Here is a 13,703-nt window from a genome sequence, read left to right as displayed (position 1 = left end):
ACCTGATAATCTCATCCAAGTATGACTTAGCTAACTTCTCCAACGGGTATTTCATACTAATCGGCAGAAAATGAGTCGATTTGGTCAATCTATCTACTATTACCCAAATAGCATCATGATCTCTTTGTGTCTTAGGTAACCCTGATACAAAATTCATGGTAATATTTTTTCATTTTCACTCTGGTATCTCTAAAAGTTGCAAAAGTCCTGATGATTTCTGATGTTCAGCTTTGACCTGTTGACAAATCAAACAGGTCTGGAAAATTGAGCAATTTTCTTTTTCAAGCTCTCTCACCAATACAAACTCTTCAAGTCTTGATACATTTTATTCCCTTCAGGGTGTACCGTAAACTTCAATCGGTGTATCTCTTCCAAAATTTCCTTCTTTAGCACTACTATCCGATTCTGAAACCTTAATTTACCATTCGTTCCCAAGTTAAAACCCAATTTTTCTCCCTTTTTGACTTTCTCCAACCACTTGTGCACTTCAATGTCCTTTTCCTGAGTCTCTTTGATGCGTTCCAACAAAGTGGAATTCACAACAATATTCCCAAGAATTACTTTCCTCAGTTCAAGTTGAGGATTCCAATAACTGACGTCTTCCAACAAGTGTAACTCTTTAATCATCAATCCCGCCACTTGCACTTGACGACTCAAAGCATTGGCCACTACATTGGCTTTTCCTGAATGGTACTTTATCGTGCAGTCATAGTCTTTCAAAAATTCAATCCACCTATGTTATCTCAAATTTAGCTCCTTTTGAGAAAACAACTACTTAAGACTCTTGTGGTCAGTGAAAACCTTAAACGTCACCCTATTAAGGTAATGCCTCCACTTCTTTAATGCAAACACTACAGCGCTAATTCCAAATCATGAGTTGGTTAATTTCTTTCGTGCGGTTTTAATTTCCTAGAGACATATGCTATCGCTTTCTCATTTTGCATTAATACACATCCGAAACCTTCCTTTGAAGCATCTGTATAGACCACAAAGCTATCCTTCCCTCTTATCAAACGTCTTTTTAACTCTTGGAAACTCTTTTCATACTTAGAACTCCATATAAACTTCCCACTTTTCTTGGTTAACTCAGTCATGGGTCCAGCAATCTTAGAAAAATTCTTGATAAATCTCCGGTAATACCCTATTAACCCTATAAAATTTCAAACTTTAGTAGGATTTTCCGGTTGTTTCCATTTAGAAACCGCTTTAACTTTGGTTGGATCCACTTTAATCCCGTCCTTAGAAATTATATGACCCAAGAATGTCATTTCTTTCAACCAAAATTCACACTTGCTAAACTTAGCATACAACTAATGTTCCCTCAAAGTTTGTAGAACAATCCTCAAATGTTTCTCGTGATCCTCCACAGTCTTAGAGTGCACTAGTATATAATCAATGAATACTATCACAAATTGGTCCAAATAAGGCTTAAAGACCTTGTGCATTAAATCTATAAAAGCAGTAGGTGCATTGGTCAATCCAAATGGCATTACTGCAAACTCAAAGTGTCCATACCTCGAGTTAAAATTAGTTTTAGGTATATTCTCCAAAATTCTCAATTGATAGTAACCCTGTCTAAGATTCAACTTGGAAAATACTACCGCCCCCTGCAATTGGTCAAACAATTCATCAATATGGGGCAGTGGATACTTATTCTTGATACTGACATCATTTAAGTCTCGGTAATCTATGCACAGTCTTAAACTTCCATCCTTTTTCTTAACAAACAAGACCGGGGCTCCCCACGGTGAATCACTCTCCTTTATAAAACCCCGCTCTAGTAAATCTTGTAATTATAATTTCAACTCTTTCAATTCAGTTAGATTCATTTTATATGGTGTCTTAGAGATAGGTGCTATTCCCAGAGTCACATCAATCTTAAAAGCTATATCTCTTTCCGGGGGTAAAGATTCTAACTCTTCGAAAAAGACATCTGGATACTCCTTCACTACAGGCATGTCTTCTAATTTCACTTTATCACTATGGTATTGATAAGGAAAGCCAGATATTCCTGAGCTCCGTTACCTAGCATTTTCTTAACTCGAATTCCTGAGATAAGTGCAGATGAGGCTAATCTACCCCTTACATCCAATTTCAGGGTGGTCTCTCCCGGAATGCACAATTCTATCGTTTTCGTCTTACAGTTCAACTGAGCATTATAACGGGCTAACCAATCCATTCCTAGGATCACATCATACCCCTTAATCACCAAATCCATCAGATCGGCCAGTAATTTCCGTTCTCCAACCCATATCTCACAATCTTTATATACCAAATTAGCTAGTAAACTTTGATCCCTAGTAGGTATTCTAACCTCCATATCATAAGGTAACTTAATTGGTTTCAAGTCTATTCCACTCATGAAATTAGGGTTTACAAAAGAATGCATTGCACTTGGGTCAATTAAAACCTTAGCTAAACGATGGAAAATAGGGATCGTATCTTCAACCACCTCAGTTGCATCGGGAATATGTTGATGATCCAGTGCATAAACCCTAGCCGGTACTCTAGGTCGACTCCCTCTAGCACTAGTCTGCTTAGAGGTTGACTTTTCTGGCCTTTGAGCGCTACCTCCTACCTTCAGCTTACTTGGACAATTCATGAGCTCGTGCTCAGCACTACCACAGAACAAACACTTCCCCGACTTCCTCCAACACTCATTCTCCGAATGATTTGATTTACCATAGTAACCACAGTTAACTTGAGGTGTCACTGCCGAACCACTAGAAGGCATTTCTCTTGCTTGAATCGACCCACTACGACCTCCTTTGGACAAAACTCCTCTTGAAACTCCAGCAGTCCTTACTCCTCCCATTCCTCTTCCCATCTTGGAAGGTGGGGTACTTTTACTAGCCTGTCCAGAAGTATGACTAGAAAAGTTTCTTTTCTTATTGTGGAAATCCTTAACTTGCATTCTTGCGCTCTTAACTCTTTGCATTTTCTCTAAAGCCTCAGTAAACGTAGAGATTTGGGCCGCAGCCAAACCTTCTTGGATTTCTACATTAAACCCTTGTACAAAACGTCTTATCCTCTTTCGCTCATTGGTCACCAATTCGGGAGCGTACTTAGAGAGTTTAGTAAACTTCCCTTCATACTTAGCTACACTAAGAGTTCCTTGTTTCAACTTTATAAACTCGTGCTCCCGTTTCTCTTGGATCAGAGACGGAAGGAACTTCTCGTTGAACTCCCTCGTAAAATTCTCCCAAGTCCAAGGGTTTGGACTCTCTCCCACTTTCCCTTTATCATGTCCCACCAGCACGTGCTATTCCCTCAAATTGAAAAGCAGCAAAATTCACTTGCCTATCTTCGGTATAGTTTAAGGCGGCGAATATGTTGACCATTCTTTCCAACCAATTCTCCGCTACTTCGGGGTCGGGCTCTCTAGTAAACTTAGGCGGGTTAAATTTCCGGAACCTTTCCAAAACCCTATCTTCCCCTCTATCCTGGCTCTCGGGCTGGTTAAGTGGTCCTAGACCCTATCTCTCGACTAACCGTTCAAGGATATCAGTTATCCTATTAATAGCAGTAGCCACTTGGTTACCCTCTAAATTTTCTTGTCCCTGAGTTGGCCCAGTTGCCGATCCTTGATCATCTCCGTGAGGTTGGGCTTGTCTAGACTCTTGCCCACGATCTCGCCTACTCTTTCGTCCATCCGTAATCCTAGTTGTGTCTAGTGTAAGTAATAAAATAATTACACGAGGAAATGTTGAAAGCAAGAACCAATTACAAAAATATTGAAAATAACAATAATTTACATGCATTAAGACTTTAAAGTTCATACAATTAGCAAGTCATAGGGAAAATTACAAAAATATGGCACACAGGTACCACAAAGGTACTTTTAGTCATGCACAACTAAAGTAAAGTCAAGTGCCTCAAAAGTAGGCCACACAGTCAAGCAAAATACAATGCCCTTGGCACTAGCATCACCCCAACTATTTCTAACTACAAAAGTCAAAAGGTCGGTTACTCTAAGCCTAGTCCTCAGGGACTATCAGGTGGAACCTCCTCCTCAGGGTCCTTCTTTGGATCCTCCTCTAGATCCTCCTCAGCACCCTCCTGAACTGGACTCTGTACAACCTCCATCACATCGTCAATCAGCATAGTAGTATCGGCCATGATCCTGGAAGCCCGATCACGGACCTCCTCACCTATCCTAGTAAGTCAAGTCCTAACTCTTTGAACCTCATCGCGAGTGACCTCAACCGTATCTACCTCGCCTGCCAATGTCTCCTCAAGCTCAATAATCCTAACACTCTGAGCATTCACCATAATGCTCAACTCCTCTACCTCCTGGAGCAGATCTCGATTGGCATCTACCAACTGACGTCGCTCATCATCAAGAGCAAATACAAGGTGGTTTGGGTAAGCGTATGTTGTCCTACAGGCACATCTGGGAAACCTAGTAGAGGGTGAGTAGTATACACGAGCTCCTCTAACCCGTGCACTATAGTAAATAGATCTAAGAGACTCTACATGGCCATTAGTATAGCCATTACCATTAGCAGCAGGTCCTCCATTCCCATTCTCCATCCCTGCAAAACAATCACAATTTTCAGATTAGAAACTTAAAGTTACGAATTCGCTCAAATATAACTTAGGGTATGACTAAGTCATCTCATCTCAAATCTTAAGGGTAAAGTCCCTAATATATCTCCCAAATAGATCTTTGACACAGCGCTCTGATACCAATTGTGACGCCCCCACTTCTCCCAAGGATGAACCCAAAGGTATCCGCGGGACGCCTACCCAATTCTCGCCAAGACTCAAGACAATTCATTTCAAACTTAATGGTACATACCAAATAGTACAAGTCTAAAATGAAGAAAAGTCACTTCCTTAATTGAATATCCAAATCTTACATCATGTTCTCAAAAGATACATCAAGTCCCAAAATACAACCATTAAAAGTCGACTAAACATTTACAACCAAAATTCCAATCAAAAGTATAACCTAGTCGGCTTTTCCAAAATCTTTCAATCCATTTGTTAAGGAAAACAATTCTATGGGGTGAGCGATTGCTCGTGAGGCCAAGAAATACACATGCAAGAACGTAATCCAAGTAGCAATCAATTTTGTCAAATAAAATAGAAGTATTCAAATAATTAACAATTCGAGTGAGAAAAGTAAACAGAAGCAATTTAAGGATAAGGAATCCCTCAGAAACTAAGTTTCACTTGCTTTGCCAATGCTCGATCAATTACCTCCCCGCGATGACACTCCGTCAACCGGGTCGACATTTAGTCCGTAAAAACTCCACTTACCCGTTTTCCGTCCACCATACATACCCCACCAGGCTCAAACTGCTATAAAGGCACTACTATACGAGTAGGCCAAGTATGATCTCTCCAATAGATCAAGATTTTAGTTTTTCTCAGGGCTCACCAAGCTTCCCGACCAAGCCCTTGCCGGCTCGAGTGGCAAGGTCGGCCGATGAGTTTGGGCGTCTCCTAGTTCAGTTGTGTATCGAGGAATTCACTTCAACGATGTGTATACAGTTCAGTTAAAGGTCGAGGAGATTCACTCCAATGACATATGCAGCCATAGCATATAATTCAGTTCAGGTAATTCAATTCAATTCAGGCAATTAAATTTCAATTTAGTTAAATGAAAATGAGTGCGATAAAGTACACACTCGACTCAGCAGTTATAAATTTTCAGTCCAGAAGCAGCAAATTCACATAATTTCAACAAAACATGCACTTGACACTCACCTAGTCAAAATAAGAGAGTGGTGCACAATCAAGTGTTTAGGCATCCCTTGTGAGATCCTCTTGAAGGTCCCCTTGAGTGCCTGAGCAATTAATAAATGACTATCACACACCATCGTTTAAAAACCCCTAGTTAACAAGGGAGATTGTACACTTGTACAATCTAAGAAAATATCATGAAAAAAGCCTTCATTACTCGTAAATTAAGGCTCAAAAGTGGGGTTTAACAACACAGGAAAAAACTGGTTTCCTTCATGATGGCAAGTCCAAAATGGTCAATTAGTATTGAAGGATAGGTAAGAGTCTCCAAAAACTCGATTCCCACCAAGTTCGAAAATTTCAATTTTAAGGAGCAATTTTGAAAAATCATATCTTGCACTCCGTAGATCCAAAATTGAAAAACTTGGCACCGTTGGAAACTAGTTTCAAAATACTAAATGTTCCTAGAAGATGCTTTCCTAAGATTCCAAATGAAAGATACTCAAATTTTGGCTTAAAGGGGCTGACTTGGACTCCCAAGACAGTTTCAGCCTTAGTTTTCGGTAAATTTTGGAAATTCAGGAAAATTCACAGAAAGTGAACTAGTCTTTGAAAGTTATATCTCGAATATAATTCCAATCACGGTTTAAAAAACAACAAGCAGAACTAAAATCGGAGTTTCGAGTATCAAGATATAGCAGTCCAAAGTTAGCTAAAAATAAGGACAGATTGAACATTTTCCAGATTTGAAAAATTACTTTGGCCCATCATTTAGGCATTGAAATGGTCTTGGATTGACACCAAAATTGGTACAACTCAACTTCCATATGAGAACTACCTCTATACCAAATTTCATTTGAAAATTCACACGGAAAGGTAGTGAACCAAACTACCAAAATTCAAGAAAATCCCAAGACCAATCTGTCTTTTGCTTTCTTCTCCCTTTTCAAACATTTTGCCCAATGAAAATGACTCAAATCTAGATCATTTATGAAACAAAAGTCTGAGAAACATCCAATATACAATTGGTAGGTGATTGACATCAAAATTTGCAAAACAATAAGTTCCAAGTCAAGTTAGGCCATTCAGCTAGCCAAAACTAGGGTTTTCCATCACTGGTGCAATTCGATAATTTGACTACATCTCACTCAATTCAACTTGAAATTGAGCATGGTTGGTGGTTTTGGAAACTAAATTCAATAGGCTACAATTCATCGGAAGAAATTGTTTTAAAATTCAGTTCATAACTAGCTCAAATTCAAGCAACAAGCCACAGCTCATCACTGACCCTCGAGCAAAATAATAAAACAGAATAGGTAAATTTGGTGAATTACTACGGCTCACTCACTTCGAATCAGGGGATTGATTTTATACTATTAGAAAACTATGGATGTCTAGTTTCAAATTCCACTAACGGCACTTGATTTCGACATCTAAGCAAAGAGTAATGATCGATCAAAATTTATTGCCAGAGAGCCCCTGTTACACGATTTTCCAGTTTTGTTCCTACCAAAACTCGGTTATTCCTCAACCAAATCAAGTTATTTTTGGTGCAAACATTCCACACATCCTATATAATATATTTACATCAGATTCAAGGTCATTTGATCACCAAAAATTTGAGTTATGGCTTCAAGTAAAACAGGGCAGAATTAGTCAGCTACCAATCGAAATTTTCCTCAACTTACTTTTCAATTTTCCAAGTAATCTCACCTTGTTTACCACTTAATTAACACAAACCACAATTATAATCATCATATCAGTCCAATACATCCATTGTGGGATTTCATAGAGTACACTCCAATCATTTACAACCAAATAACAACACCCACAATGAAGCAACAAACTTCATGGCCAATATCAAACCCACTAAAGCTAGAGATGAAAGTTTGGATGGTTGGGATGATTACCTCTTTGCTTTGATGAAAAATCAGAAATTTTGCACTTCTAAAAGCTCCAAGAAACCGTGAGAAAGATGCTTCCTTCCTAGTCCAAGTGAATCTCCAAGTGAAGTGGAAGTTGTGTGGTGAATTTGGAATGAATTGGTGCAAGAATGGAGTGAAATGGAAAGAGCTCTTACTCTTCTTCTTCTCTAAGGAATTTCGGCCAGCCTTGAGTAAGGAGAGAGAGAGAAAAAACTGATGAATGAAGCTTCCCTTGCAAGCTTTGGTGTTTTGTGGCTAAAAATTGAGCAAAAGTCAACTTTGAATAGTGTTTTCTGCGCGCGCGTTTCGTGTCCGTTCTCTCTCGGGTTTAATTCACTTGTGCACTAAACCTTTGATGTACTTCTTTTAACACTATTATTATTCACTCTTAGTAGTCTAACAATAATTTCTAAAGTCCATCTATTAGTCGCTCGCGTGAAAACGTGAACTTCCGACTCACGCGCGATAACGTGAAATTTCTAAGAAATTCTCGTAACGATAATATAACTAACTAATACTAGGGTAATTAAGCATAAAAATACCTATTTTAATACTAATGCATGAGTTCTCAAATCTCCAAGGTCACTGTACTCTCAAATCGAATATTGCCTCCAAACGCGTATTCACTAAATTTCACTAAACGAGCTTCTCAAAATAAATTTATTAACGGGATATTTTAAAAATATATGCAAGTCATGGTTCCTTGTAAATGGTTCTGAAAGGGTTGAAATAAATTATTCGTAGAAAATAGATAAATAAATATTTAAATAAGCCAGTAATACGAGTTTAAAATAAGTAAATTTTTAGGTCCTCACATCATCTCCCCATTAAGAAAATTTCGTCCTCGAAATTATACCTTGATTTGAGAACAGGTCCGGATATTTTCCTCGAATTTCTTCTTCAACTTCCCAGATTGCTTCCTCCAGTCCGTGGTTCCTCTAAAGAACTTTTACCAATGGAATCCGCTTGTTTCTCCATTCTTTCACCTTACGGTCGAGAAGTTTGATCGATTTCTCCTCATAGGTCAGTACTTCATCAATCTCAATACTCGCCGGTTGTAGAATGTCAGATGGATCCGGATGATATTTCTTAAGCATCGATACGTGGAAAACATTGTGGATCCGAGATAAACTTGGTGGCAATTCCAACTTATAGGCCACATTTCCTACACGTTGGATAACCTTATAAGGTCCTACAAATCTCGGTTGTAACTTCTTTCCCCTTCCTGCCATCAAACTCGCTTTCAAAGGAGTAATTTTAAAGAATACTTGATCTCCAACCGCAAATTCTAAATCCTTCCTTCGGTTATCTGCATAACTCTTTTGACGACTTTGTGTGGTTTGAATTCTCTGGCGTACCAACTTCACTTTTTCGTTCACCTCCTCAATCCAAGGCACTGTAGTCGGGTCTAAGATTTTTCGTTCACCTATTTCATCTCAACAAATCGGAGATCTACACTTCCGACCATTAAGTGTTTCGTACGGGGCCATTTGAATTGAAGAATGGTAGCTATTGTTATAGGCAAATTCCATCAATGTCAAATACTTATTTCAACTCTCCCCAAAATCCAAAACACAGGTTCTCAACATGTTCTCAAGAGTTTGAATCGTTCTCTCAGACTGTCCATCGGTCTGAGGATGGTAAGTTGTACTAAAATTCAATTTAGTCCCCAACACTTCTTGCATCTTTTGCCAAAATCTCGAAACAAACCTAGGGTCTCTATCGGACACAATACTTACAGATATCCCGTATAACCTGATAATCTCATCCAAGTATGACTTAGCTAACTTCTCCAACGGGTATTTCATACTAATCGGCAGAAAATGAGCTGATTTGGTCAATCTATCCACTATTACTCAAATGGCATCATGACCTATTTGTGTCCTAGGTAACCCTGATACAAAATTCATGGTGATATTTTTTCATTTCCACTCTAGTATCTCTAAAGATTGCAAAAGTCCTAATGGTTTCTGATGTTCAGCTTTGACCTGTTGACAAATCAAACAGGTCTGGACAAACTGAGCAATTTCCTTTTTCATGCTCTCCCACCAATACAAACTCTTCAAGTCTTGGTACATTTTATTCCCTCCAGGGTATGCCGTAAACTTCGATCGGTGTGCCTTTTCCAAAATTTCCTTCTTAAATCCTTCAATCTTTTGACACTACTATCCGATTCCGAAACCTCAATATACCATTCGTTCCCAAGTTAAAATCTGACTTTTCTCCCTTTTTGACTTTCTCCAACCACTTTTGCACTTCAATGTCATTTTCTCGGGTCTATTTGATGCGTTCCAACAAAGTGAAATTCACGACAATATTCCTAAGAATTACTTTCCTCGGTTCAAGTCGAGGAATCCAATAACTGACCTCTTCCAACAAGTGTAACTTTTTAATCATCAATCCCGCCACTTGCACTTGACGACTCAAAGTATTAGCCACTACATTTGCTTTCCCTGGATGGTACTTTATCGTGCAATCATAGTCTTCCAAAAATTTCATCCACCTACGTTGTCTCAAATTTAGCTCCTTTTGAGAAAATAAATACTTAAAACTCTTGTGGTCAGTGAAAATCTCAAACATCACCCCATAAAGGTAATGCCTCCACTTCTTTAATGCAAACACTACAGCCGCTAACTCCAAATCATGAGTCGGGTAATTTCTTTCGTGCGGTTTTAATTTTCTAGAGGCATACGCTATCACTTTCTCATTTTACATTATCAGGAGTTTGATTGGTTTGGACCCAATTAGAGTTTTCATCAAAGAAATAATTGGTTGTTTGATGTGATGATGAGCTTCCTTCACCTGTCCTGTTCCTACAAAATAGAATTATTTAAGTTTAATTTTGTAGAAAAGAGAAAAAGAGTATTGGGATCAAAGAGTTGGGGTATTATTTCCTCATTTGTGGTTAAGTAAGGAACTAATTGATTGATAAAAGATACTCCTAATGTAACATTATTGGTTAAGAAAAAAGTATCTGGATAGATAATGATGAAAATTGGATTTGGACATTTTGAAGTTTGAATCCAATGTCAAGTTTAGAGGCGTTGCTCCTCTAAACCCTTCTTTGATTTTTTCAAAAAACTAGGCTGGGATAGGGCTTTCAAGAATATAACTCGGTCTACTCCAGTATCAAATAGAGCTTCAGTTTCGATTACATAATTATTGCCAATTAGTAATCAAATTTGGACCAAGTGATCTTTGCCATCTTGAGTATTTTTGGCTAATTGGTTTAAGAACTCGACAAGATATTGACTATTGTCATTCAGGTTTGTATCTATAGGATCTTTGGCTAATACTAGATTTTGAATAATAATGCTGTTGAGTTTTTGTTTGGCTTTGATCGTTCTAATGTCTTCTTTAAGGAGAGCAATTTCTGCTTAAAGATTTTGGAGGGTCATAGGTTTAGTAGATTTAGAAGGGAATCTGTCAAGGGTGTCTGTGAGATTATAGGTTTTGAGAAATCCAGAGTCTTTAGTCAAAGGGTTTGAAAAGGTTGAGATTTGGTTTATGGATTATTTGAATCTATATAGGTAAAGTTGCCTTTTTTCTTTCGAGGATATCATCAATGATGTCAAGGAGGATGTTTTGATCCCTAACCAGCATATTGATTGTAGGGCCTTCTTTTTCATCTTCGTTACTAGAAGTTTGAGAAGATGATGAGGATGAAACATCATCCTCTAATTGATTGACATAATCTTCTTCTTGTTCAAAATCATCAGTGTCTGATTCAACCAGAAATTTTGATATGTAGGTTTTGATTTGGTCTTCTAGTCCTAAAGTATTGATTTTTTCGATTGAATTTGTAATATTGGGTTATGAGTCCAGATTTGTGAGATTTGTGATAGATAACTGTAGGTAAAGCTGGATTCTTTGCATTCATTTTCATAAGAATGATACTCTATCCAGAGCCGTGAAAAAGCATCATCTCTGAGTTTCACGTAGAATAGTTAAGTAGCAGGATGCATAGCAGGATCTCTAGGAATCAAAAGTAGATTTTCTTCATCTTCTAGAGTTTGGACTTTGGTTGTTTGAGCCCAATTAGTGTTGGATTTTGGTCAATTGCTTGGAACCAGTTTGAGGTTGATTCATCAGGATCCTGATCCTAATATGATGTTTGTCCTTTATTATCAGGAGTTTGATTGGTTTGGACACAATTAGAGTTTCCATCAAAGAAATAATTGGTTGTTTGATGTGATGATCAGCTTCCTTCACCTATCATGCTCCTGCAAAATAGAATCAGTTAACTTTAATTTTTTAGAATAGGTAAGGAGGGCATCGAGTCAAGGAATTGGTGTATTATGTCCTCATTTGTGGTTAAGTAAGGAACTAATTGATTGATAAAAGATACTTCTAATGTAACATTATTGGTTAAGTGTTTGGCTAAGAAAAAAGTATCTGGGATAGATAAGGATGAGAATTGGATTTAGACATTTGAAAGTTTGAATCTGATGTCAAGTTTAGAATTGTTGACTCCTCTAAGCCCTCCTTTGATTTTTTTCAAAGAATTGAACTGGGATAAGGCTTTCAAGAATACAACTCTGGTCTACTTTGATATCAGTTTCGATTACATAATTATTGCCAATTAGTTATCGAACTTGGACCAAGTGATCTTTGTCATCTTGAGTTTTCTGGGATAATTGGTTTAAGAATTCAATATCATCTTGTGTATTGTCATTTGGGTTTGTACCTATAGGATCTTTGGCTGATACTAGGTTTTGGAGAATAAGGCTGTCGAGTTCATGTTTGTTTGGTTTTGATTGTTCTAATGTCTTCTTTGAGGAGAGCAATTTCTGCTTGAAGATTTTGGAGGGTCACGGGTTTAGTAGGCTCAGAAGGAAATCTATCAAGGATGTCTGTGAGATTATAGATTTATGAGAAACTTAGAATCTTTAGTCAAAGTGTTTGAAGAGGTTGAGATTTGGTTCAGGAATTTTTTGAATATGTTTAGGTAAAGTTGTCTCTTGTTAGGCCCGAAAACAACCTAAGGGTGAATTAGGTTGATTAAAAAAAACTAATCAAGTTATGGACATTTTTTACTTAATACGAAATTTACCCTCTTTTTAAGTGATTACACAATGAATCAATCATTAAATGAGCAATATAACTTGAGAGAAGTATAAGAGATATGCAATTTAAGGATCACAAGATGATAAATAAATAAAAAGAGAAGAATTGCAAATCAATCGACTATCAAGCTCATCTTGAGCTCGAAGATCAATTCGCAAAACAAGGTTATTCAAGTTGATGAAATACAACCAATCTTGTGTACAAAGGAAGGCTCGCTTCCTCCTTGCCTCAAGTTTCACTCGATCAAACTAGAAAGTTTTACAATCCCTCAAGATAACTCTTATAAAGTTACACTATTGAAATATTCTCTCACAAATGAAAAACTTACTAAGAATCTTACACCACAAAGAGTATAAATGTTTCTTGGAAAGTATTTTCTCACTAAAACTACACTTGATCTTTTGTATTCTCAATGTGCAAAAGTTGTTTTGAAATTTCTGACCATGCACTATTTATGGGAAACCAAGAAAGTACTTCATTAAAGTTTCCAATGGATATAAGGTAGTTGAAGAGTCAACTTCGCGGACGATGTTGTGATTTTTGCTCGGGGGGATAGGCGCTCTGTGGTGAACCTGCTCCGTTTTTTAACACTCTACCAAGAAGGGGCGGGACAACGGATTAACAAGCAAAAGAGTTTCTTCATAGCATCCAGGCTGTGTAGCATGGGCCAAATACGTCACATCCAACACTTGACCGGCTTCAAATAGGGTACTTTCCCTTTCATCTATTTGGGATGCAACCTGTTTGTTGGCCACAGGAAAAAGGAGTACTTCCAGTTTCTGGTCGACAAATTCATTGCTAAGCTAGCAAGCTGGCAAACAAAGTTCTTTTCGCCAAGTGGTCGCTTAATCCTGATCAAACATGTTCCCTCAGCCATCCCATCGCACATGCTGGCGGTCATGGATCCCCCCAAAGGGGTGCTCAAATGCCTCGAAGGCCTCATAGCAAATTTCTTTTGGGGACAATCGGAGTTGGGTCCTAAGCATCATTGGTGCTCTTGGAGGAACTTATGTTATCCGG

This window comes from Coffea eugenioides, chromosome 11 (genome assembly GCF_003713205.1).
Source record: "Coffea eugenioides isolate CCC68of chromosome 11, Ceug_1.0, whole genome shotgun sequence".
Taxonomy (NCBI): domain Eukaryota; kingdom Viridiplantae; phylum Streptophyta; class Magnoliopsida; order Gentianales; family Rubiaceae; genus Coffea; species Coffea eugenioides.
The sequence above is the reverse complement of the archived record's forward strand: the minus strand, read 5'-3'. Positions refer to the sequence as shown.